Genomic DNA, 24378 nt, shown 5'->3' with positions numbered 1-24378 from the left:
AGCCACTCCTACATCTGGAGTAAAGGGCAAAATTAATTGCTTTTAGGGAGCGAATCTGCATAAAGGACAGCAGAGCTCAGTAGATCCTGCCCAGCATGCTCCCAGTTCAGTGACACTGGGATATGAATTGTTTGAGAGCAGGTCATGAGCTGGAGCTGAGATCTCTTCTCTGCCTGGTCCTTGGCACCTCTGGTGCTGGCCAAGGGAGGTACCAGGTTTGTGTAACACATTGGCAACAAGGTTTTATGGTCTTAAGACTGACAGAGGTCCCAGAGTGGGCAGTAGTCATTGCCACATATTCTCACCAGCAGTGCCAAACTTTGCTGGGAGTACTGGCAGTGCCTTGGCTCATCCCTCATCCAATGGCTGCGTGCCCACAGCTGTCTCAGGAGGATGGACCAGGCAATCTGTCACATCACCCCAAAGCCATGGTTGGGCTGCTCACCATGCCAGGGTTCCTCAAGCCCTAGCTCGGCCTGTGCTTAGAAAGGAATACCACAGCCAAGGGGGCATGTGGGCAGTCCTCTGGCTACAGCACTCACAGAACTCAAAGGCTGTATATCCTGGCTCCAAACAGGTCCTTCATTCACTGAGAGAATTTGTGGTACTGCTTGGGTCCATATCTTACCTCTCAGGTATATTTTGCCATTCCACTATGTTGATGCATCTTTAGTTTAATGAATGGAAAAGCCACAGATTTCATCCCACCTCTGGCTTCAGAAAGGGCACAGAGTTTCACTGCTCTACTCTCAGTCTTCATGTCTCAGGCAACAGTCAGTCCAGCATCACTTGCTCAAATGCCAATCTTAGGCATGTCCTTGGCACTGTCATCTTCAGGCCACTATCTCTTTCTGCACTGTTTTCTGCAAGATTCATCAGCTGCCACAGCCTCTTTTATGAAAGTACCTGTAGAGAAGCTCAGGTCAGCTCTCTTCCTGCTCCAAAGACTAAGTTTCCCAGTATGTCATGTGTGCAACACCTTGAAAGATATTTATGGATGGTCATAATACTACAAGCTTGTATTAAAATAGTAGAAAAACTCACACTTATTTATTTATTTATTTTGCTGCTGGTAGGTGTGCAAGAAGGTAACAAAGTGTAGGAATCATTTTGTACGTAGATCAAATTAATTGATCAAATTAATTAATCAAATATTAACTGATATTTAGTTTACTAATTCATCTTTATTAAATGATTATTTTATATTTCTTGAATGATTCTTTTCTGCTCCTGGATGGGAAAAAGCATGAGTGCCTGGCCACCTTACGCCTGGCAGCAGGGCAGGTCCCTAGGCTTTCTCCCATCTGTCGGTACAGTGGGAAAAGTCTGTTGGGGAGTAGGGAGGAAGAGATGTGGATAAAGTTTACAGCCGCAGCTGTTAATCTCACCTGGCAGGGCAAGGGATGTGGAGCCAGGGTGCGATGGCTACAATCTTGCTAAAGGAGACACATCAGTACAGGGAAATCCAGTGTCCAGAGAGGAGAGGAACTGGGCTTTGTCATTCAGCATCAGTAATTCCCCTTCCCCTGCCTTTCTTGCTCTCTTGTGTCATCCATATTGTGGGTCAAGGTCTTCCAGGCGTCTGTCAGCACCGTGTGCCCAGAGCAAGTGCCAAGCATGTGCTTTTGCTGTACTGCAGTGCAAAGGCAGAGCGTTCCCACAGCTCCCAGAAGGAGGCAAGTGGCAGTGTGCTGCCCACAGCTGTGCGCTGGTCAGGTGCTGGGGCAGGCAGGGACATCTGTACACCAGCTCATCCAGGATGTGCAGAGCAGCAGCTTGTGGGGCATCACACTCCCTCCCTCCTTGCTCAAGAGCAGAAATCACTTTCCATCTGTGCTATGGTGCTTGATTCGTGGGCTAGCTCAAACTCTGGGTAAGTTATAAAGTCAAACATGATAGGAGACAAGAATCTCCCATCCCTGATGTGAGTGGCTGCAACAAATGTCAGGTTGGTTTCCCATATGAATGACTATTTGATGCTATTGTCAATGTTGCTTCTGCCTTTTAAGTGCCTATCTTACCCCATCTTCAGCATCTCCACATTTAAAACTTAGGGAAATAAATCTGGAGTGAAATAATTTGAATTATGTCTTTACAGCTATGATGTTCTGCTTGGGTTAAAGAGGAAGCTGTTTGGAGCTGGAGTGAGTTCATGTCTATGCCTCCTAATTGCAATTATGCATTATGGTGTGGTTGACATATAGTATGGTGTGGGAGGCATGCCACCCAGAGGGACCTTGAGAAGCTTAAGAGGCAGGCCCATGCGAACCTCATGAAGCTCCTTAAGGCTAGGTGCAAGGTGCCACACCTGGGTCGGGGCAATCCCAAGCACAAATACAGGCTGGGTGGAGAGTGGACTGAGAGCAGCCCTGAGGAGAATGACTTGGTGGTGTTGGTTAATGAGCACCTCTACGTGAGTTGGCAGCATGCGCTTGCAGCCCGGAAAGCCAACAGAGGGGTGGCCAGCAGGGCGAGGCAGAGGATTGTCCCACTCTGCTCCACTGTCATGGGACCCCACCTGGAGTACTGCATCCAGCTCTGGGGCCATGAAGAAAGACATGGAACAGCTGGAGTGAGTTCAGAGGAGGCCACAAAGATCATCAGAGGTCTGGAGCATCTCTCTGTGAAGAGAGGTTCAGAGTGTTGGAGTTGTTCAGTCTGAAGAATAGAGAGTGCTGAGGAGACTCCAAAGTAGCCTTTCACTACCTAAAGGGGCCTGCAAGAAAGCTGAAGAGGGATTTTTCACAAGAGTATGTAGGGATAGGATAAGGGATAATGCTTTTAAACTGAAAGAGAATAGATTTATAAACAATATAAAGAAAAAATCTTTATGGTGGTGAGGCACTGGATGAGATTGCCCAGATGCCTCCTCCCTGGAAGTGTTGGATAGAGCTTCAGGCAACCTGTTCTAGAGTAAAGAATCCCTGCCTATGGCAGGAGGGTGGAACTAGATGGTCTTTAACGTTCCTTCCAACCCAAACGATTCTTTGATTCTACGATTTCTTGAAATCAAGAGTAGTCTCTATTCCACCTGCCTGTAACTTTGTGGACAATACTAACTTAGAAGGAGTTGTCAATTCCCTTGAGAGTAGAGAGGCCTTACAGAGATAGATTATATACAGATACAATACTGATAGATTAGAGCACTGGGCAATCACTACACATATGAAATTCAACAAGAGCAAATACTAGATTCTGCACCTGGGACAGTGTAATCCTGGATGTATGTGTAGGTTAGGAGACACATGTGTGGAGAGCAGTCCTGCAGAAAGGGATCTGGGCACTTAGGTTAATGATAAACTCAGTATGAGTCAGCAGGATGCCCTGGTGGCCAAAAGGGCCAACCGTACCCTGGGCGTGCATGAAGCTCACTGTAGCTAACTGGGCCAAAGGTGTGACGGGCCTGCTCTGCTCAGCCGTGGTGCAGTCTCACCTTGAGTACTGTGTGCAGGTTTGGGTGCCCACAAGTCTCTTAGAGAGCATCCAAAGGAGGGCTACAAAGACAGGGAAGGCTCTGAGGGCAAGGTGTAGGAGGAGCAGCTGAGGTCCCTGGGTTTGTTCAGCCAAGAGCAGAGGAGGCTGAGGCGAGGCCTCATGGCAGCCTACAGCTCCTCACAGGGAGCGGAGGGCAGTGCCGAGCTCTGCTCTCTAGTGGCAGCGACAGGGCCCAAGGGAACAGTGTGGGGCTGTGTCAGGGGAGGGACAGGTGGGGGTTAGGAATAGTCTGCCCCAGAGGGCAGTGGGCATGGAACAGGCTCCCAGGGAATGGCTGCAGCACCAAGAATGTTCAAGAATGTTCCAGAAGCATTTGGCCAATGCTCATAGACACATGGTTTAACTCTTAGGTTGCCCTGTATGGACTCAGGTGTTGGACTTGATGTTCCTCATAGAACCCTTCCAGCTTGGGTTATTCCATGAGGTAATGATTCTATCATTCAATCATGTTAGGAAAAGCCAGTGGGTTTCAAGATGGGCAAGATGCGCCATATGAGGATGTTCAAAGTTACTCAAGCACCACTCTATCAGTCAAAAATGAATGAGAACAATTGCTAAAAATACAAGTTTATGATCACTATCTGATGTTTCAATCTGTATTTTGTTTTCAAATGAGAACAGAAGCACCAGAGAGAGTGGGGCTGGAGCCGTGGGTGTGTCATGGGAGCGCAATAGGCCTTGCTATCTGCTGGCCGCCATGTTAAAGCACTGTTACAGCTGTGAGGCTCAGCAGCAGGTTGAATCATTTCCTGAGCTATGTTTGTAATTCCTCATGCTAAGAAGAAGAGAAGTGGAGATGGAGGGTGGAGAGGTAATGCTAATCTGGATAATTTTTTTTTCCCAAAAAAAGGGCTTTGCATCTCACCAAGGTAAAGAACATGTTTCTAACTTCTGAAGCAGTATCCATCGGTCGGTGCTGTTAGGTGTCAGCTTGGTGAAACCTCTGTCCCAGATAACATTCCTGGTGTGACTCATACCAAGGTAGCCATTGTATCAGCTTGCTCAATTTCCCCCAAAGAAGAAAGCAAATTACCAGGAACATACTACTCAAAACCACACACATTATTTCTCCTATAAGGAAAAGATGCATATAAATATACCATATAGAAAAAGAAGCGGAGGGCAGAATGACTTCCTGTTGAAGCAGCAGAGTGCAGGGTGTGTTGTGCTGATGGCAGAGCCCCTGTGGATAACTGGCTTGTCATGAGCTGGGGCCCTGCTTTGTGGGGAGAAGGGTGGGGGTCTGCTGCTCCCGAGCTGAGCCCCGATCCCTGCAAGCACAAGAACACCAGGGTGCAGCCTCTGCATGAGTAGGCTTTGTGGAAGACAGGAATTCTGTCCTGAATACAAAGTGTAGCATCCATTTCCGAAAAAATTTCAGATGGTGTTTAACGTAAATGCTAGATAGGTCTTCTAAACAGGAACCTAGCACTGAAAGCATTAAATGTCATGTGGCTTAGCATGCTGTACAAGGAAGCCAGGCAAATGAGAAATAGGGGATAGATTGCATTATTTATACTTTCATTTTTTTTCAGTTTTCAGCTCCTAATAAAGAACAAACGTATGCTGTGCTTAGAGGGGGACACGGTGTGGCCAGACTCTGCATTTGCAAGGACTGCTGCTACTTCTGCCTTGGCCTTTCACAGGGCTTTCGCCTCCCTCCAGCTGCTGACATGCTGCCAGCACCGGGCACGCGCCTGCAGGCAGGCTGGGTGCCAGGGCTGGACTGCACCCGCAGCAAGGCCACTCAGTGCCCCAGGCCCTGCCAGGCCGCGGGGCAGTGCAGGCCTTGCTCTGCTGTGCCAGCCGGCTCCCCTGCACCAGGCCCGGCGCCAGGCCCCTCTGCAGTGGCCAGCCTCGGCTGCGCTGGGGGCACCAGGGCTTGAGAGTGCCCATGGCCCACGTCCAGCCTGGCTGCACACAACAACCTGCAGGCCAGGCCTCGAGCCTGGGGTGCAGGGCTTTCCTGCGGCTGAAAAATAAATCAAACCACATGCTGTGTGCTCAGCTTGCCCAGAACCAGGTTTGACTCCAGGATGGAGTTTTGCCCCTCTGCCATCACTTTCTACTCAAAAAATACCTATCTATCCACACAGCCCAGGACTCAGAGCGGGGAGAACGGCAGCTATGCAGTACCACTTGCTGCAGGGCTTTCAGGCGATAGCCCCCTGCTCTGCTTCAGCAATAGAATCATTAGTTTGGGACAGTAAGGGGCAGCGTCACGATGTGGAGAGCTCTGGAAAACCTTAGGGAGTGCTCCTGTCAGGCCTCCCAGGGAAATGCATGTTTTGTGTATTCCTCAGAACCTAATTTAAAACAAAAAGATGCATTAAAAATTTTGCTTTGGGAGATTTTAAAGAACAGCACAAACTAAATAAGTGTCTGCAAAAATTAATTTTCAGCATTAAAAATCAGCACTGATGAGAGACATCTTAGATCAAATAATTTATTTAGTAATTCCATGTAAACACTTCAGCTTTACTAGCAAATACAATGCTTGCTGTTCTTTTAAATAGATCATTCAGAAAATAAGACTCTATTATTAATGGCAGGTTGACTAGAGATTTCCATACTACTGTACAATGAGGAATTTGTTTTCTAATGAATTTAACATCTTGATTTTTCGTGTTCTGCGTTTGCTTTACATAAAGCCCAAAGTACACACATTTGAACTGCTCCCTGCTGATGCCACTGCTGGCTATGGTGTACTGGGGAAGGTACACAGGCAAATCCTCCCATCCTGGCATTGGCATAAGCTGATGTGAAAGTGGGGTGGTGGAACTTGTAACGACACTGTTCAAAAACGCACACCTTTTCGATCAGAAAACAGAAAATAAATGGTGAAGAGCTTCTCTTTGGGATGTATAAAAGCAATGAACTCCATTGATGGCATTTACGTAGAAGGGTAACAGTACACACACATATATCCACAGTGTCTGGAAAGCATACTACGAACTGAAGAAAACAGTGGTTCCAAGGCTTGGTACACCGGTGCACTAAAATCAAAAGAATGATACCTTCTTACATAGTCAAATGAAAAATAAATATCTTTATTTTCTGCCTAATTTATTTCAGTTTTCAAATAAATTTTAAATAAATCTGTACAAAGTATACTGTTACAGTATATATTCGTAAGTTAACTGAAATGCCTAAGTGTAACAACACTACAATAAAGCAGTATAGATTGGCACATCTCTAATAAAGATTAACTTTTACACTCAAAAAAATACCAACTCCCATGAAAACCCTTTATGTCTTTTTGATATCTTTATGCAAGTTACGTTGCAAACATATTACAGATGAGTTCTCCTCTGTCTCAAAGTCACTTGTAATAATTTTTTAGAGTAAGTGAACATCTTTGTACTGTTAAAGGGACACTATCAGGAGAGATATACGTGAAAAAAAAAGCAAATTTGTGAAGAGAAACTTCAATCAAACAAAGGCTAAATTTTACACACTTTCATCCACCTTGACAATGGTTATAACCAGTGCCAGGGACCAAATCTGTCTGCTGCAAGGCTGCAGTGCATGCCTGTGCACCTGGTGAAGGCAGCCCCGAGCCTGCTCCTGGAGCAGTGGGACCCCTGTCCCACGGCCAGCCAGCACCTCACCTGGGCTGCACAGCTCCGGGAATGCTTTGAGCCACATAGACAAACCAGCAGAAAAAATGTCTTCCCCTTGTGATTGAGATGCAATTAACACATATGCACTGGGGAGGTGAGTTTTGCTTTTTTTTTTTTTTTTTTTTTTCCTTAAAACAAGAACCTAATGTTAATCTGAGAGTGTCCCTTTGCTCAAAATAAAGACTTCTGTACTTTAAAGATTAGATACTGAAGCAATCGTATTCACTATGAACAGGGTAAAAAAAGTCAGGTACATTTCAAAATTCAAGTTTTCAAATGACATGTCCCAACTGCAGTTCATGAGCTTTTGATATCTTGTACTATTTCATTAAAAATTCTGAACTGGGAATTGGGGGATAAATATTACAGATTAAGAGTGAAAATTTTCTCTATTCTTAATCTTTCCAATGATAGATTAAATCAATGTTTACATGCTGAAAGTTAATCTTACATTAGAATGCAGTTCAATATTGGCTGCAACATAAACTTATAAATAAACTACAATAGATTGAACTCTGTTAAATATTTCTAAGTTAATAAAATATTGACAGTATTATAAAATTACAGTATTTACAATAAGAAAAAATCTAGACTAATATATACCTTTAACAGATCCGTCCTCCGGTTTGGGATTGCCATGGAATTATGAATATATGAACAATTTATTATAAAGTTGCATTGCAATGTGATTTTTCCATTAGAACTAGAGACAGTAATCTATCACTGCCTTTTAAAAAATAAGTGACTTCTCATGGTGGGGTGTAGCTTTTGAGTACCAAACTGGTAACAGGAGTCCTCCGCAAGACGTCTGAAGACAAGGTGGGACCAGCCTCAACTGCTCAGATTAAAGTTGTATTAGAGAACTGCCAGCAATCAGAACCACACAGGCTGCAAAAGGGGAGGAAAGGTAGTTTTCAGCTCAGAGTGTACAGCTGGAAGACTCCCGTCATTATGGACTCCAACTAAGGCTGCAGGAGCTTTGATCTGCTCTATAGTGCAAAACCTTGTCTTTTGTTTCACTGAGATGAAGTTAGTCTTAAAGGGACATAGTTAGGTTGCAGCTATACCAGAAATGCTCTTGCCAACCATGCATGACAAAACCAAACCAAGCATTTGAGATGCTGTTCTGCTTGCTCTATGGAGGTTGCATTTTTTGGCTTGGAGTGGTTTTGATTATGATTTTTTTTCCACATTTTGTTAGTTCAAAAGAAAAAAAATTTGGCTGGGACCATGTAGTCAATTCATTTTCTATTCCCCACCAGCTTTGCTGTTTCACAAGTATTAGCATAGCACTGCTGTGTTTGGGTTGCAAACTCTTAGAAAAAAAGGGAGTCTTCAACTCTCCCAGGCTGATTTGTCTTGGTATGGACCAAATTTTGAAAATTACCTAAATCAATTGCAGTCATTAAGAACCACCAGCTGCTTTTGGAGTCTCAAATACCTAGCAATGTCCTTTTAAGGATCAGACCTTTCACCTGCCTTTTCTATCAGCCACGGAGGAAGAGTTTAAAACTATTTTAGGATGGGCAATGTTCAAATTCTCTCCCTCCTCCCCACTTTACGCTTCTTTTTCAAAACAGAAGCCTTGCTTTCTAGCAGAATATAGAGAAAAATGAAAAAAAATCAGAAAAAGACATATCCATACTCTGTTCCCACCCTCCGCTCCCCCCATCCTCTTCACTGTAAAACCAAAATGCCATTTTGCAGCATATACTTTTGGAGAAATTACTTTCCAAGCCCAAGCCTGAAGATGCTTTGTGAGACACCTGCCCACAAGCTCAGGGGAGGTGAACCACGTCATGCATCTGCAGGAATTTCTACCAGCCCCGTTCCAGGCAGACGGGAACACTGCTGTCCTTAAAAGCAGACTTTAAAGTGTTAAATAATAATTTGTAAACTTCAGTCTACATTACCAAGAGAAGGCTCTAGGTCCTGCAGGCTCCATTTCCAGAGTTGCAGAGCAGGAAAACTAGAAAGAAAACTCGGTACCTTTCAATCACCTGCCAGTTTGTACTGGGGGGAGTGGGGAACAAGAGAGACAAAATGACAACTGACCTTATAAACAAAGGTATGTTTAGGGCTTCTGGTTTCAGGAATAAACCGATATTTACTGGTAAAAGTCTGCCAAAAAACAAAAACAGAAACACAGGATTACTGGTAAATATTGGTTTATATGGAGAAGAAAAGAAATGTCATAGTGCTCCTGCTCTCCATGCGCCAGTGGGACGTGCCGAGGGACTGTACTGCAGGCAGAGGCCGAGGGCTGGCCCTGGGCACCCTTCACTTGCTGGCAATAGGGACAGGGACACCTCAAACCAGAAGCCATGTATGCACCGCAAAGCCAGGTCTCTTTTCTTGCTCCTCTTAAACTACGCAGTGCTTTCCAGGCCCCCCCCTCCTCCACAAGACTGCCGCTCGCCCAGCAGCCCTACAGTGTCTGTCTGGCTGACACCACCTGGCAATGAGTTTACATAATATGGTATCTCACCGCGAAGGCTGCTTGTGCCTCAGCCCCTAGGCTATGATGGATCATCCACGCTGTGAGATACCATAAAATATACAAGGCTGAGTGAATATTTGAAATGAAGCATTTTCTTGTAAGTGGCATAAACCCATTCATTTTATTTACATGCTTGTTTATTTCCAAAAATAGAGAGTTGGTCCACATTGGACAAGAGAAATCAAGAAGCCATACAGTAGAAGAGTTAAAAGTCCAACATTTAACCAAAGTACAATTAAATTCCAGAATTCTGTGGCTGATTTGAACCACAGAAACATACACGAGCCACACAGACATTTGTACATATAGCATTATATTACCAATAATATTTGCAAACATGAGGTCAAGATGGCTAAGAACTCAGCAAAACCAAACCATGGGCAGTGGCCGAAAAGAAGCAGGTGTGAGCAGCCAGCACTACCACGGGAAAAAACACCGTTCTCCAGGGACTTGGTGTCACTCTCACTGTGCTCTCTCGACCCGAAAAAGTCCCAATTTCCCTTTCCTGGGACCAAAAGGCAGGGAGCATGCTGGGCATGCTGCGGGCACAGGGCTGGTGCATGGCACCGCGGCACCCCGAGGCTGCCTGTGCCCAGCACAGAGTCCACCAGAGGCCACCCAGCACCTGGACCCAAAACTGCGTGCTTTCTGCCCGAGTGGGGCACAGCTATGGGACAGGGCCTTCATCCCACCCCACTGCAGCCCGGCCTGCCCCACTACTCTGCCCCGCTGTGGCCCGAGAGCACCCAGAGTGGAAAGCCATGGGTGCCTGGGGAGCACTGCCTTTACAGACGGGTTTCCCACCCTCACTGGGGGCAGGTGTTGGCTTTGGGAATGCACATTCTGTTGACCTTTCCTGGAAGACTACAAACAATCAAGCCTAAATGTATTTATGGGATGAGAAGGGGTAGTATCTGACAGACAAGTGGAGTGATTTTTTACTCAAACAGTTTAACATTTTACATGACAAAAAAAGCTCAGATACTTGATCGACAGCAGAAGAAAAGAATGGAAAAGATGCATTATCTCTGTGTTATGGCCTAGTTTATCCAAGTATTTCCAAGGATCTCATCACAATAATACCTCAGTGTCACCAAAGGATGGAAAAATAGATTTAAGCCTGTATCTTTCAGTTAATAACTTTCAGCTAAAAGCGGAGTGGGCTTCCAGCCTTCACATTTGGGCTCTCCCGCAGAGAATTACCTCAAGTAAAACAGGGAAGACCGATGTAGCACTGTTGGTACTTCTACAAACAAACCAACCCACCACTACATTGGGCAGAACCGCATAAAAAGGTATAAATAATTCATTTCCATTTTTTATCTTTGACATTCGGAACATTAGGCCTAGTCCAATGTGAATGCTAGTATAGAGCTAATTTACAGAATACCAATGATAATTGTACGTACCTAAGAGGATTTAAAGGCAAGTATACTCAGTACATTTAGAAAAAAATACCTTTACCAAAATGCCAGACCTTTGACAGAAGTTAAAACAGAAGCAGCCGTGCAGTTTTCTAAGTGGAAGGACAGCCTTTAGTACAAGCCACTATTATCATCTAAGCCAAGAACAGGCAACTTTTCTGCTGATTTGTCTTCTGGAACATTTCTAACCTCAGATGTGAAATATATTTTTAAAAAAGGTGGGCCTGATCCCATGCAGTTGGGTACGCACAGCACTCCCCAGTGAAACTCAAAGCCCAAATTCCTAAAGAGACAGCACAAGAGATTTTGCATTTTCTTACATCAAATAGCTACCATGCAAGCATACCACGACATTTTTATACTGTGTACTTCAAAGTCAGCTGATATAATTTCACTAGAGTTGAGCAATATAATGAAATTGGTATTTCTCGGGGAAGGGGACAAAGGTTGTGTCAGTGACAACTGCCAGATTACCAAGGGAAAACAGCAGAGGGACAACTTGGGATTGTAATGAACTGTATTACATATGAGTTCAAACACAGCAGCCTCTAAGACATTAGCACCTAAATCTGTAATACACAGTTAATTTCTATGGCACCTTCAGTTCATTTAGTTTTTCTACGCAAAATCAGATGCTGAGGGGAAGACGCTCTTCCTTTTGAATGAGCAAATCATTTAAAGCCTAGCAATATTGCCGGAGCACCCCAAACATTTTTTTTTCTCAATCTATTGCCTCGCCTAGCAGAGGCCTGTCCCTGCTGCTGCGGACTGCCCACATCCAGCTTTGTCATGCTCCTCTGAGCCTGGGGGCTCATTGGGACATTCAGAAATTTAAGAAGCCTTAAACTGAACTAGAGCAGCAAAGGGTTGCTCCAGCTCACAGCATCTCACCTCTTGGGTCCCCTGGGAACAAGGCAGAGCAGGTCTGCATGCATATGCACACGTACGTGTGTGGGCAGCCTCGAGCACAGAGCCAGATGAGACCTGGAAAGAACTGGATAGGCCTTTCTCCCCACACCTTCCCTTTCTGCCCAGTACCTAAACCAACAACTTTTAGGTTTGGTTCAAAAAAAAAAAAAAAAGCTAAATGCATCCAGACTCGTTGGTTGCTGAGGCATGCTATGGGATGTGGCAGCCTGAGCTCAGGGTCGGGATTTGAACTGGGGCTGCCACATCACAAAAGGAATCTAGATGTCGTGCTGCCAAGTATTCTGCGCTTGTGTCTCCTCTTTGGCCAACCAGACTTTGACCTAGATGTGCTCACCAGATAAGCCCAGTGAAAATCAACCCTTTTCCAGCCTGCAACTCTGGTTTTGACAAATCAGTGCTTTCCAGAGGAAACTCTTGCTCAAAGTCTGCAGATCTACTCAAGAAGTACCCCTGCCTCCAAGCCCAGGAAACCTTCCATCACCAGCTCGGACTAAGCTTCTTTCTTCCTTGAGCTGCTCCAGTGATCAACATCAGCTGTAGCAAAAGAAGGCATCCATGATATTTCTTTTCTCGTTCCACATGTAATTTTTAACATCTTCTTATGAAGATTTGACAAAAAAAAAAAAAAAATCCCTGATTCTTCGCATCCTGCCATTTGCCAACAGGTTAAAAGGTTTGGGCAGATTACCTGGAAAACAAGATCTTTCCTTGCAGGAAGTATGTTGCTTTCAACCTATCGCATACTGCCATGTGATACTACTTCAGCTACTCCTCAAACAAGGAATTACTGGTCTACAATTCCCAGTGCTCTGTTTAATAATTTTATTAATAATAATAATAATAATCCACCACTAGGATGTTATCTAATCATGGAGGATACCAAGCTATTTTTTTAGGAGACCCTATTATTACTACCAACTTTAGTGTTTCTGTCCCCAACTCATTAAAAAACTCCTGTGTGGGTGCATGTTGCTCCTCCACTTAAATTTGTTACTTTGCTCTGTGGTATTTGCCTCAAATACACAAGTTGCAGAGAGAGGTTCTTTATCCTTGCCATCTTAAAGGATGAGGTGCCTTTTGCACATGCCCTATGCTACAGAACAAAGCTGAGAAGTTATTTAAGTGTGAGGGAGGGTGGCTCCAAAAGTAATGCCTCCTATTTTGTTATGTCAGCCCACGATGTCAGAGGCAGATGTTGGTGGGATGGCAGTAGAGGTTGGACCTTCCACCAATATCCTGTTACATTTTGTTGCCATGTGACAGATGGCAGCAGAGGGGTGGTCTGACAGAATGGCGTCTGACATGGAAGTGGGTATAAAGCAAAGGTGTGGAATTGAATTCCTCCGTGCAGGAAAAATGGCACCCACTGACATTCATCAACATTTGCTCATTGCTTATGGAGATCAAACAGTGGATGTGAACACAGTGAGGTGGTGGATGGTGTGTTTCTGCAGTGCTGACAGTGACAGTGGTCACCTCTGCTGGTACAGATTTTTATGAGCATGGCATGCAGGCTCTTGTTCATCATTGGCAAAAATGCACTCTAATGGTGTTGAAAAATGATGTTTTGTATCTGAGAATTTGCTCTATCAGATAGTGCTATTGTGGTCCTTGGATCTGTTGCAGCTTCCATGGAAATAAACAGGAAGCATTATTTTTGGAGCAACCTATGTAATATGAAGTAGTGCAGAAAATATTAACTGTTCTTCAGTCCTACACATTTAGATCCTCTGCTTAGCCTTCTCGCTTATATACTTAAAATACCATTTGTTCCCTAGGATCTCCAGCTCACCAAAACACTCCTGCTAAACTGCTTAATTTCCACAAATTTAATTTCTGACCTGCTGCACAGCATGGCTCTTCTGGCACACTTTGGGAGAGCTGGACCTCTGTCTTGTCAAAGAGCCTCGCTGAACTCCAGAAGTCCCTTCTTTTATAAATATTTTACTGGTCTGTCTTACACTTCAGCTCTGAAGCTCCTTCACAACAGAACTCTGCCTAACCTGGGTGACTGGAACCTTTCAAGGTGTCTATGGAACTACCTTGACCAGACTCAGAATTTTGCTTTTCTGATGTTCTCCCCTGCAGTGTTTTATAATGCAAGACTCATTTTTAGCAAAGTGTCTTCCACCCCTGAGGATGCCGAACCTGTAATTGTACTGTGGTCACTGCTATTTAATGACTCAGCTGTAATTATATCTTGAACCAGTTCTTATGTTTTAGTCCTAAATCAAGGCTAACTCTACAACAGGCTGTTAAAATAAATGATTCTTTAAGTAAATCAATATGTTTGTTCACCAAAATGTTAGCCAGCTCCTTCCAAAACTATCTGGCCAGATAGCACAGATGTAATTGAATTTACCTTTTCTAACAGGTTTATGAAGACACACGAGCTTGGTTTTTCCCCATGTCCCCTGAAATCCATAACATTTTCCTTGTCTGGAATAGATGATGTCCCAGTACCTCTGTTTCATTACAATGTGGGATTTATCTCCGACACAGGTTTGGCTGTGGGGGCACCACTATTTCAATTTCCTCTCAGATTTTATGGCAACTTTTAAATCGAGTGCTCCTTCACACCTTTATGACCCACATATCCTGTATAGTTTGATGGCAGCCATCACAGTATTTTCACCATCTTCCCCCCCACTGCGCTTCAATCAGGCTAGCTATGTCAAGGTCTTTTAAAACCACTAAGCAGTCTACTCCGACTATTTTTATGTCGTGTTTCCACACTGGCACAGACTTCTTTCTTGTTTCGTCCACGTGCCTATTTCTCATTCAAATCTCCAATCTGACATCTGGTTGCTCTTCCAGCACCCACAGCTCTGCTCCCAGCCACACTGTGCACCGCGGAAATGGCCATACATTCCAGGTACACCTCAGCTCAGCCTCGGATGGCCTCCACCTTCCCCCGTGCTACTTCTTTCACTCCTCCCAAAACCTTGTCCACTTTCTGTGCCACCACTCCAGTTCCTCACCAGATGAAGTGGAGACCAGCCTCCACTGCAAAGCAATGACAGCTCACCGATTGACCCTTTCTATCATTTTCTCACCATGCATTAAGACCTTTGGAAAGCGGCACTATGATATCCTGCATACTATCTTCTTCCTGGGCAACCAAATGTAGCTTCTCAAGTATCTCAGCTTTTCATACATGAAGATGACAGCCCCAGGACTGCCCTAAGCGCTCTGATATCTTCCAAGATCCATTTTTCCATATAACAGATGGACCGCATCACCATCAGGAGCAGAACCCCTACTTCCCTCCATCAATCCTCTGCATTTGTCCCTCCCGGGGCATCGTCCCTGGCCTCTGGCAGCACCTTTCAGCATGCAGAGAATAACACAGTCAAGACTTAAACAAAATTATAATCTGCCCTTTTAGTCCTGGCCAGTTCTGAGTCAAATTTCCTCAAACAGAAGTCTGTGCAGAGGTGAGGACAGACCATGAGCACCTGCAGATGATTTAATTCCATATTTTCTCCACCAGCTCAGCAACTCCACCTTCAAGCTGCTTTCAGGAGCTCACAGCGCTGTCTAACGTTGCTGCACCGTATAATATTTTATCACAATGCAATCACTGACAAAGTGCATCCTTTCTGCACTTCTTTTTGCTGTAACTAGTGCAATTAAGCTGATATTCTTCAATTTCCATAATTAAACTAGGATTTTCACTTTGTGACCGTATAAAGTCAATCTTTAAAAACAGTCTGACTGCTGATTCCTTTTTTTAATTACTTTTAACCACCAATTAGAGACTTTCATTGGTCAAAATAAGTTACACATGGCCTTGCAGAAACCTGCATGACTCACTTAGCGGGACTTCTATTGACAGATGAAGATAGAAAGCCACTTTTTTTTTTTTTAAATAAGATCGAAAGAGCCCCTGAACACAGCATTGTCAAAAGACCTGCCCACAAACCAAATTATTTGCATTCATAAATGTAGAGATGACAATTACATTAATTTGCAGTGCTTAGTTCAGAATTATTTGTGCTAGAAAAAAAAGAATTCCAAGTATCTAGTCCCTATTTTGCTCAGAGACCTGCTTGGCTGGTCTGGCAGCACCTGGCAAGGGTGACCATCCTTTATTATTCAAATAAAATAATACTTTTAAGAAAAAGAAATTTAAACTCTGTTATAACCCTGTATCTGACAAGACACTGGCTTCTCTTCTTCACTTCTGGTGCTGTTCACACAACATTTTTCTTTAGTTGACCTGCCCACACAGCTCCTGATAAGCCAATGCTACGTTGCCAGCTCTCCTCATCATCATTTGAGTGGGAGGTTTAAATACCAGATTTCACAAAATCCTTCATCTATGCTTCCTAGCCCTATGATTTGTTGAAGCACTGACAGATCAGTAAGCCTTCACAGTTTGCCCAGAAATGTGAAAGCTGGGCCTGCTGCTGGTGGCTCGACGCAGATGGGACAAGGTGCACACCCCTGGGTACGGTGTGAGTCCCGAGGTGACGCAGGCTGACGAGGTGACACATGCTCCCAGCATGGCCTGGCTGAGTTCCTCTGCCTATACAAATACCAGAGCAAAAGGCAAGCCTGGGAAAAGCGCATTCCAAACCTCAGGAGACTACAGTGCTAGAGCCAACACCTTCCATTGCATTCACCAACTATGGTGCCACCACAGAGAAATAGAAGATATTCCCTTGTGAAACACTACAGCCAGTCCCACCTGGAGGTGTGGGACATGCCAAACAGCGAGGCTAACCTTCAGACCACAGCAATGCCATGAGGTGTCCTATCCAGACAGGTGCTGCCCGAGGCGCACACAGCAACGTGCCTTTCTTACCCATGCAAAGGTAGGAGAAAACAACCCTGTCCCCAGCCCGTCACCAGAGCTAACGCACCGGCTGAAGGGTGCTGCAGACCTCACAAGCACCTGGTGATCTGAGCTTGATTCCACACCAAGACATTCACCAGCAACAGAAAGAAAAAAAGATAGGAAAAAAAGAAAAAAAACCACCACTGCTCATTTTCTCCACTCTCCGCTCTCAGCAGTACAATTACACAGGGCACACATTCACGACAGGGGGGATGAGGCTGTGGCATTGCCACCCAGAGAGCTGTGGTGCCCCATCCCTGGAGGTGCCCCAGGCCATGGATGGGCCCTGGGCAGCCTGAGCTGAGGGTGCTGCCAGCCCACGGCAGGGGTGGGGCTGGGGGGCTGAAAGGGCCCTTCCAACCCAACCTTTCTGTGGTTCTGTGGTTCCACAGATGCACAGCAGCCTCCTCCAGCCTCCAAGGGAAGTCTGCAGCATTGTCCCAGCACTGGGTGCATCAGCACCGCTGGTGACACGAAGGAGCTGCACACACAGGAGATGTCTGTGTGTGCCAACCCCGCACCCTGAGCACCAAGCTTAGCACCTTGAGCCACGGCTGCAACCCACATGACAGGATGAGATGCCTCTGAAGGCACATACAAGCAGGACAGTGCCACTATGTAGTCAAACCCACCAAGATGCTGTCAGTAAAGACATGAGCTCTGACTCCTTGGCAATCACCAGTGGGGACTGAGAAAACTGTCTCTTCACCATGTCCAAGAGGAAACCCAAACTTATTTGAGTTAACATGGTCATGCAGTCACCTTTACAAATAGCTCTCCATAGAAGTGAACATGCTTACCAGCATGGCATTTCTACATATAGAGGTCCAAACTTCTTAGAAAAGCATACACTTGGGTGTCCCCATGGCGGGTCAGCTCCCAGCAGCCTCTCGCTCCCAGCCTGCACTGCCAAGAGGGGCACATCGTCCTCTGCAGTAACCCCACACCTCTCACCTCTCTGGTCTGCAGCAGAAAGAAAGAAGCTTTTCTTCCTGCATATTATGAGATAGTGTTTCAGACAAAAACCTCAGCCAGGAAGGCTCAGAACAAACCTCCAGTGCCAGCACTGTAGTCAGCCCTCTTTTCACTTCAGTTTCCTACATGTCCTAAGCCTAAGAGAAGACTAAGACACGTATTTTGCAAAGGTATGCTGCGCATACGACAGAGATTTGCTGCACAAGCGTGCCCCTGAGCCGAACGATGGAGCCAAGGGAGACCCTCTGGGACCCCTGCACTGCCCCACGCAGCTCCCCAAGCCCAGCGCTGCAGTCCTGGCCTCTGGTGGCCGAGAGGGGCCGAGCTCAGGGCCGGTCTCTTCCAGGCACACGCGTGCCCACCGAGTCCATCTGAACGGGGCTGCTCGGACCGTCCGGCCATTCTCTCTGCCTCTCTGACTGGCTCAAAGCCAGTCCTCTGTCTTTCCTCACTTATCTGCAGTTGGCGTTTACTGTGAAAACACACCTCATTCCTTGCGATAGGAATTCAACTCTACCTCTTCTGCAGCACTTCGCCTCACGTGCTCCCCACACATCTTCCACTCCCACCGACGCAGCTGCGGGGAGCTCCGCCGCTCCAGCCCCGGGCGCGGACCTACGCCGCGAGGACCCGAGCGGGGCTGTGCCCACGCGGTCCCCTCGCACACGGCGGCCCTGGGGCCGGGGCACTTGGGAAGCGGCTCCCGAAGCCTTCGGGCTCGGAGCCTCACCCTCGTCCCACCGCACAATCTCCCAGAGCCCGCCGAGCCGCTCCGCACCCTCGGATGGCTCAGCCGAGCACGCAGCACCGGCGCTGCGGCGGCTCGGGAGGAGCTGCACGCAGCACCGGCTCCTTTTGCCCGGCCCCGCTCCCGGCTCCGCGCCTACACCGGCGGCCGCAACATCCTCCGAGCTTCGGGCAAAGTCCGCACTTTTCCATTGCCCTTCTCCAGCAACAACTTTTACACCGTCCCCACTGCAATAAAATACCCCGCGTGCTGTAGGTAGAGTAACTCTCGGAACAGCTAACAACTGACATTTGGCATTTACTTCTGCGCGATAACCACACTCTGACTTGCAGCAGCTTCAAGCGACGCGTGGCCCAGCGATGCTCGCAGCCCTGGCACTGTGCGAGCAGCGGGATGCGCTGCGCTGCCCCGCGGGCTCACTGCCCCGGCCTGTGAGTACCGCTCAAACAGTTCCAGCAAGAACTCAAATCCTCCAAAAAGTAACAAAGAGGGGAAGGCGGGCTGAAAGCAGCTAGCAGAGCAGACCCAGGGCAACCACCTGGCACAAACAGCGCGAGAGCAGGGAGACGGCATCGCCCCGAGCCCCGTGAGCACCTGCAGGGCTGTCCCGCTCCGGTGCAGGGACTCCAGCTGCCAAAAGGGAGCAGAGCTCTCCAGGTGCTGTCAGCCCGGCACTCTCCGTCATTTCGACACAGGAGATTCAACGCAAAAGGAAGAACGCCACGTGCTTCGGGTCCAAAGATCAGGCTCTGGTTAAAGCAGGCTTTTCAGAAATGTCACCGTTTGGAGAGTTTATTGGATTAACCTTAACTAGCTGAAAACTATATATACACATCTCCTTGCCACATTCGCAGCCCACGCACAACAGTTTGCAGAGCCAGAGAGCTAACTCATGTGAAAGGAACCAGAGGAAAGGAACCATCGGCACGAAAAAATGCTCCGGGCTGAAATTATCTTTCATTGTTACAAGTGCCACAGGAGATCGTGCCAGCTTCAGGAATCGGGGTAAAAATGGAAGCGGCTTGTTTACCTTGTCACTTGTGTCAAAACATTTTGATAGGACTTTGTGTGCAGCCAGCTTCTCCGTTCTGCCACCCAAAGTTCCGATCCTTCCGCCTATCCTTGCACGTCAGAGAACAAAACCGAGAGAGCAAAACTTTTGGTGAGAGAAGTGCTTGTGCAAGTAGTAAAGGTTTGCACGGGGACGTCAGCTCACTGGGCTCCTTGTAAGTGAGCCAACCGGCAGCAGAGCACTGGCCCTCAGCTACACGTCTGCGGTGACAGCAGCAGGAAGGCAGCAGAGGAGGATCGGAAGAAAAGGAAAGTTTGGGTAAGCCCGACAGAAAAGCAAAGCAAAGGGAAAAACAAACAAACAAACAGTACAAACCAGGATTTAAAATTTGCAATTAAAAAAATATATATATCTTGACAGAGTCCTTTTAGCAGGGAAACTCGTCAGGTTTGGGGGCAGGTGAGACCCCTCACCAAGCGATCCAGGCTGGGAGGGAGCAGTAGGGTTTCGAAGGAGCAAAAAAAGCACGCAGTTGGGTGGCAATTTGCTTCTGTTCTCTAATTTCCAGCTCACCTAAGAGAATCGGAGGCTTGTTTTCAGCGCGTCAGAGTAGCAAAACCAGGAGGTTTGCCGGTTCTGGTTGCACTTTGAATTTCCCGTTTCGTAAGCGTTCCCCGCAACGTAAACCCATTTTAGCATGCTTATACGTTAATGTCAGGATTTCCACTTCCAGCTCCCACAGCCTGGAAACAGACGAGTCCGTCCGATTGTGCCCTCCTACACAACGGGAGGTCAGGGTTTTAAGCAAAGAAAGAAACAGACAGTTGGTGCTCTGCAAGGTGCGGGATCCAAACTCAGTGGATCCTCTGAAGACTTTGATCCAAAACGCTCAGTAATTCCACTTTAAAAAAGAAACGAAAAAAAAAAAAAGGTTTATCCATTCAATTTGGAGAAGAGAGGAAAGCGGCAGACCCTGGAGGAGCGATACCAGGGGTGCAAAGACGTAAGGTGCCGCAGTTCACCACCTTAACGGAGAGCAGAGTTTGGTTCTGATGTTTTAAACGCCTGCTACCAAACTCCCCAAAAGACGATTTTAGCGTTTTGGGGCACTAAGCTAAATCGAGGTGGGAGAAGCGTGGAGCGAGGACATGCCAAGAACTTGAGGTTTTCACAAACCGTTAATGGCAAAAGCGTGGGTGTTTTTAGCAGAAACGCGTATCAACCGAATCTCCGCCGAGCGGCGCGGGGCAGCGGCACAGCGGAGCCGCACCGACACACACCGCGCTGCCTTTCCGCCGCTCCTTCCCCCCCCAGCCTGCTCCTCGGGAGACAGCAGCACTGCACCACAACGTACAAGAAATGAAAACAGTCAGTACGGCTGGTAGAGATCCATTGACTTTTTATTACAAACGTACTTGATCACTTGGCTTCAGAAATTTTAAATTAATCCCTATTTTCTGGACGCCAATACAAAGCAAAAACTATTTTTACAAAATAAATGCCTAAAAAGTGACAAAAAATTAAAGTTTGATGGGAAAAAATAAAACAAAAAAAAACAGTTACAAAAGTCTTAAATCCCCTTTTAAGATGAGATCTCGTCCCCTCCCGACCCCGCAGTCCTGTTAGGAGACGTGAACATCACTGTCAGAAAAGGGAGGTGCGTTCCGCCCGCGCTCAGCGCGCAGGTCGCGCTAGTAGCGTTACCGGCAGGTATTCCAGTTAGAGCACCAACGCCATCCGATCCAACGGCACCAACCGCCTCCCCCCGATCCCTCATTTACATTTAAGAGCTTGCATAGTTCGAAGGGACAAAGGTCACATTACAGCTAATAATAACAATAACAATAATAATAATAATAAAAAGGTGGTTACAGTGCGATTCCGAAAGGCAACAAAGGAACCGCTCCCCAGAAGCCGCCCTCGCGGGGCTCCGAGCGACTCCCCGCGCCCGGCCCGGCCCCGCGGGACGCGGCGCTGTCACCAGCGGCTCCGCTCGGCCCCGCCGTCGGGGCCGGCCGAGAGCGGGCAGCGGGAAGCGGGGAGACGGAAACAGGGAGCGGGGAGAGGGGCCAGGCGGAGCGGAGCTCGACGTGCACCGACCGTTGCCCGGCGCCTCCCGGCCGCGAGCCGGACCGCAAAAGAAGAGGCAGGACCAAGAGCGGCTGGTGCTTTTTTTCTGGGTTTTTATTTAACTTCTCAGAGACAGAGCAATTTTGTTTTGTTTTGTTTTTCTTTTTTTTTTTTTTAACCAAAAAAAAAGTTAGATTTTTACTTTGGAGGACATTTCTCCGTTAGGGTAGAACCACTTACAGGGAGGTCTCATTTTAGTGGTCAATTACATGACAGCGTCCCTTTAACTTAGAAATAAAGCAATGTCAGTATTGCAATGAATTTCAAGTTTTCTTGCACGTAGTCGTTACAAAACAGTTCTATCGTGCTCTTGGACCTATCCTACAAGACATTTAAAAGCATGTCACCGAGGAAAATAAGGCATGCTGCTCAGGAACTGGGGACCTTGGCACATTTGAGCATACTGTCCTTTTGAGAAACAACACATATGGTCAAATATACCTCGCCTCTCCCGCACCGAACTGCGCTTTCTGCACTTTATTTCACATACTGAGACATCGGAGCCCTGGTAAGGCACCGAGTACCTCCGGGAACGGAAGAAAAAAAAAAAAAAAAGGAAAAAAAAAAAACAAAACAAAACCAGAAAAGCGAAAACAACCCAAAGCAAGCCCAAACCCCACGAACCTTTACAGTCATTTACTCTCTCATTATCATCATTCATCAAGTCCTAGAAGGAAGGGGAAAACAAAAACCAACGACCAACACGCCAGAAAAGCCCCAAGGAGACACGGACGGACGGACGGAGCGCTTCAGCCCCGCTCCCCGAGGGCTGTCCCCGCCGTGCCCCGGCCGCCCCCCGCACCGCCGGCACCGCAGCCGGGCCGGGCGGGGGGGGAGGGCCGGGGGTGCGGACAGCGCTGTGCGGCCCAGCGGGGCCGTCAGGGGGCGGAGCCGGAGCCCCCCGCCCCGCCGCTGCCCCGGCAGCTCCCGCACGCAGCACCGTAACAGCGGGAAGGAACGCAGCGAGAGCCCCTGACCGGCACCGCCCGACGATGCCGACACGCCACTGAGAACCGTTCCGAATGTCACATTATGAGCTCGGAAAGCTTATTTTACTGCTCGGAAATAGGAAAGTGCACACGAAAGCCATTTTCAACATTTCCAGTGATTGTTAAAGAAACAGAAACACCCAACGCCCGACGCCTCATCGATAACTGCGAACACCGACGGGGAGAGCACGGCACGACGGGAACGGCTTTGACACTCACAGTACATCTCCAAAACAAAGGGGGAGGGGATGGGAAGGAATTATAATTTTCAATGGAAATAGCAGACAGCAGAAAACAAACTCCTCTCACCGAGCTCCGTTCTCCCCCTGTGCCCCCCCGCGCAGGGCAGGGCCCAACGCTGCCCACCGAGCTCCAGCCAGCGACTACAGTTGTACTGCTTAAGGCATCTTTTGTTTATAACATCTTCTCTTCACTCGTCACGATGATAGTCATGCAGCAGTTTAATGATAAAAATATATTAATATTTTACTATACAGCAGCAAGAAGTTAGTCAATTAAAAGCACACCAACTTTTTTTAAAATGAAAAAAAGAAAAAAAAAATCCACCTGTAAAAGTCTATTATTACAAATCATTTCAGTTTGGAGCTCGGCCCGGGTGCGGGGCTGGCGGGGCGGGGGGGCACGGTGCGGCACAACACAGCACAGCACAGCACAGCCCTCTGCCCACCCGGCCCCAGCGCCGCATGCCACCTAAGTGCTTAAAGTACACAGAAGAAAAAAAACAAACAGATTATGAACAATACAAGAACATCTCATATACACAACAATGACAGTACACCTACGTAGCTGTAAACCAAACAGGTGCAGAAAAATATTATGGGAGGAAATCCTTTACTTCTCTCTCTCTCTCTCTCTCTCTTTTCCTTTTTTTTTTTTTTTTTTTTTAATTTTTACTATTTGAATAACTTTGGTTCCAACGTAAAAATCACAAGTTAGCAAATTTCATTTAAATGCCTTTTTTAATAATTTTTCTTCATGTTCACAGAAGTTTCACTGACCATTTTTATATGTTGAAGGTCCAGATGCAATGCATATCGTATAAAAGAGAGCACTTATTGTTTACCTTGCATGAATTAAACCTACGTACCTTGTAACTCTACAAACTTCTGCATAACATTTAGACAAAGCTCAGACACACAGCATGCCTAGCCCTCATATATATATACACATCTCTAATCACAGGTATATAGGGTGTCAAATATACTATAGTAACCTCCATGTAAGGTTCGAAATTTGGTAACAAAATGAGAAGAAAAAACTAAAAATATTATTTTACGTGTTCTAAAATATCTCTTTTTTGTGCTAAAGTCAAATGTTAGCTCAACATGAAAAGGACTTTTTATATAATTCAGCAATATTATAATCTTGACCATTTTTGCAAACACTTTTAATAATAATAGCTTAAACGTGTACAAAAGTTCTCGGTTAATTAGGGAAATAAACACTCAGTTCTTTATATTTTTAATCAAGTAGGAAACACAGTTCATATATAATGTTATTACTTTTTTTTGACTTTTTTGTTTTGTTTGTTTGTTTGTTTGTTTTAGCAGCTGCTTACTGTTTGATACGGTGGGAAAAGTGGAGGGACATCCAGCGATGGGTGGCGGGTCGGAGGCGTTGCTGTCGCTCGGTGGAGGCTGCCGGGCGGGGGGTGCTCCGGGGGTGCTGCCCGGGGACGGCCGCGGGCC

General features: G+C 46.6%; 1 long non-coding RNA gene across 2 annotated transcripts; it reads right to left on the bottom strand.

Annotated features, from left to right (window-relative positions):
* Window positions 5928–24378, bottom strand: LOC110405130. Of its 2 annotated transcripts, XR_002442695.1 has the most exons (4): window positions 24249–24378; window positions 9174–9239; window positions 9032–9087; window positions 5928–8006 (listed from the first exon to the last, which is right to left on the bottom strand). It is a non-coding gene; the product is annotated as an uncharacterized LOC110405130 (long non-coding RNA). The 2 variants fall into 2 exon arrangements; XR_002442694.1 differs by having other exon boundaries at window positions 5928–9239.

This window comes from Numida meleagris, chromosome 12 (assembly GCF_002078875.1).
Source record: "Numida meleagris isolate 19003 breed g44 Domestic line chromosome 12, NumMel1.0, whole genome shotgun sequence".
Taxonomy (NCBI): domain Eukaryota; kingdom Metazoa; phylum Chordata; class Aves; order Galliformes; family Numididae; genus Numida; species Numida meleagris.
Note: the sequence above shows the minus strand (reverse complement) of the source record. Positions and strands in the feature narration are given on the sequence as shown.